This window comes from Saimiri boliviensis, chromosome 16 (assembly GCF_048565385.1).
Source record: "Saimiri boliviensis isolate mSaiBol1 chromosome 16, mSaiBol1.pri, whole genome shotgun sequence".
In the NCBI taxonomy this organism is placed as follows: Eukaryota; Metazoa; Chordata; class Mammalia; order Primates; family Cebidae; genus Saimiri; species Saimiri boliviensis.
In genome coordinates this window covers 82,449,563-82,452,771 of record NC_133464.1, presented here as the reverse complement: position 1 = coordinate 82,452,771, position 3,209 = coordinate 82,449,563, and the positions used below count along the sequence as shown (strand labels likewise).

Genomic DNA, 3,209 nt, shown 5'->3' with positions numbered 1-3,209 from the left:
AATTAGGTGCCAACCACTTCTGAGTCCTCTACCATCTGTAGAACTAGTCCTAATAGGAAATCTGATATAACACAATACCAACAATATTTAGTCTTACCAGTCATTTGAACAGTCCACATAGTAGACAGAGAAAATGAATAAAAGAATTGACTAAAGATGAAATCACGACACTGAAACAGAAAAAAGTTGATGAAACTTCTGAGCAGGAATGAAAACATAAAGAAACCAACAACAGCTGTGTCCAGAACCCCAGTGCAGAAGAAGCCAGCCAAAAGAAGGATGTGACCATTTTGCCTCTAACCCCTAAAGCAGGCGTCCCCAAACTACAGCCCGCGGGCCGCATGCGGCCCCCTGAGGCCATTTATCCGGCCCCCGCTGCACTTCAGGAAGGGGCACCTCTTTCATTAGTGGTCAGTGAGAGGAACACAGTATGTGGCGGCCCTCCAACGGTCTGAGGGACAGTGAACTGGCCCCCTGTGTAAAAAGTTTGGGGACGCCTGCCCTAAAGAGAAAGAAAATAAAGAACACCTAAAATCTCTATTTGGAATTTTGATTTTGATGGGAAAACAAAACACATCTCTGGATGGATATGAGGATGATGAAATGCCAGAAGATCTCTTTACTCCTCATAACATCGAAGCTCTGCTGGAGTACAAATACATTCTGGTGAAGAGGTCTTGAGAAAGTGCTTTGAGACGACAACCATGAGCACTATTTTTTTTTTTCCTAAAATACAATCGAATCAGATGCTGGAGTCTGTGAGAGCTGCATTTGGGAAGAAACTCTCAGGGACATGAGAGACTCACACTTGTTTTCCATGATCACTGGCATAGCCAGGGAAGAGCACCTACGGCATTGGTGAGGTTTGTTGATGAATCTCGTGACCTGGGAGTAGGATTTGTGGGCTTCCCACCTTATGAGGCAGATGCAGAAGTTCTGGCTGTGGAATTTCACCCTGCAAATTAGAAGTGGGAACTAAATATGGAGTATTGTCATGGCCAGATTTACATTGTGTCCGGTAGATTTTCTTCTAAAATGGAAGTTGTTTGCTTCTGACTTTTGGAGAAAACCCCTCAAACGATCTCTACATACTCTGCTCTTCCCGTGCCTTAAATATGTGGTTGGCAAAATCAGTGCCTATGATGGGAGCAATTGAGAATTGAGGAATAATTGCTACCACAATCCCTAGAACAATTGTTATAGGAACAACTGAGGAAGTTTGTTCTTTTCTTCATCGTTTGCTGCAACTGCTTTTAGAACTTAACAATGTAATTTCTGTTCTATGTCAAAACAGTGAAGAAGAAGGTAAAGGACTAAAAGAAATCTGCCATTCTCTGTGGAAAGGCAGGTATGATGCTTTTGAATTGTAGTGGACCTCCCGTAAGCACTTGTTAGATGGTATAAATAGTGACCCAAATACTAGATGGAAAGCTGTAGAGCTGGCCAAGCATTTGTCCTCTGTAGTATAGCAGCAGATTTTGATTTCATTGTTATCATTGTTGTTCTTTAAAATGTCCTATCTTTTACAAGAGCCTGTGGGGAAAATCTCCAGGGGCAAACCTCTGATTTCTTCTTTGCAGCCAATAGCTTGACGGCCATACTGCATGCACTCAATGAAGTGATGGAAAATATTGAAGCTCATCATGAGTTTTGGTTTGAGGAAGCCACAAATTTGGCAACCAAACTTGATATTCAAATGAAACTCCCTGGGAAATTCCACAGAGCTCAGCAAGGCAACTTGGAATCTCAACTAACCTCAGCGTTACTGTAAAGAAACCTAAGCACTCCAACAGTGGAACATGTTCTTCAGGAGCTGAAAGATCTATTCTCAGAACAGCACCTCAGGGCTCTTAAATGCATATCTCAGGTACCATCAGTCATGGGATAACTCAAATGCCATACATCAGAGGAATGCCTTGTACAGAAGAGACTTACCCGATCCCAACATGCTCTTCGCTGAGCTTCACTGTTGCAGTCAAATGGAAACACAGAGTAAAAGATATAAAGCTTCCATCACCATTTATGAAGCCCTCAATCTGCCTGATATCAGGCAGATGTGTATGCATTGATGTGTACACACTGAGGAAGGTCTCATGTATTCTTCCTGTGATGAAGGTTGAGAACGAGCCCTATGAAAACAGACAAAAGCATTTCAAAGTATATTTGACAAACACATTGACAGACTAAAGATCAAGTAACTTGGCTTTGCATACCATACATTTTGATATAAAACATGATCTAGATTTAATGGTAAACACATATATCAACTCTGTACAACTACGTCAGAGCTTCCTACAGATAATTCAAAAACTGCTGAAAATACCGAAGAGACTTTAAAAATAGGGCTTCTCTTAGAGTTGATATTTGAAAAAAAGCTGTAAGATGTATATAGGCCACTTAATCACTGAATATCTTGTCTATAGGCCTCCCATTGAACACTTTGGCTATCGATAATCTGCCTCTTTGAATAGGCCCTGTTTCAACTTTCCTGTTTTGAGGACCTATCTGTTCTTCCAGAAAGTGACACTGACATTGCAGGTTTCATTCTGTGTGAGCTCTGCTAGCAGCATTCTTGAATTTTTTTTTTTTTTTTAAGAAGGAGCCTTGCCCTTTCACCAGGCTGTAGTGCAGTGGTTCGATCTTGGCTCACTGCAATCTCCACCTCCTGGCTTCAAGCAATTCTCCTGTCTCAGCCTCCCTAGTAGCGGGGTCTATACAGGCATGCACCACCATACCCAACTAATTTTTTTTTTTTTTTTTTGTAATTTTAGTAAAGATGGGGTTTCACCACGTTGGCCAGGATGGTCTTGATCTCCTGACCTTGAGATCTGCCCACCTCAGCCTCCCAAAGTGCTGGGATTACAGGTGTAAGCCACCCAGCCCAGCCTCTTGAATTGTTTTATTGTCATTTTAGACATAACATTTATTATCACTGTGGATCCAACTGTCGAGTATTGAGCTATCAATTCTTCCAAGAAATAGATGTTGAGGAGGTGTGGGAGGAAGGAAAAAATTTTATAAAATGTTACAATGAAGCCCATGATTGATCCGTGACTGGTAGGAGTTTTACATACATGTAGCTAAAAATCTGTAATGTACAGTAAGGGGAATTACCAGACAGAGAAACATGTGAGTTTGCCAAACAAGAATTTCAGTGTAGATTTTGTTTTTACCAAATGAACTTAAAGGAACAAGTTATGGTGCAAGTT

The 3,209-nt window shown here is 41.2% G+C and overlaps 1 pseudogene; it reads left to right on the top strand.

Annotated features, from left to right (window-relative positions):
* Positions 1-558: 558 nt before the first annotated feature.
* On the top strand, positions 559-2,381 carry LOC101030144 (52 kDa repressor of the inhibitor of the protein kinase-like; annotated as a pseudogene).
* Positions 2,382-3,209: the final 828 nt, after the last annotated feature.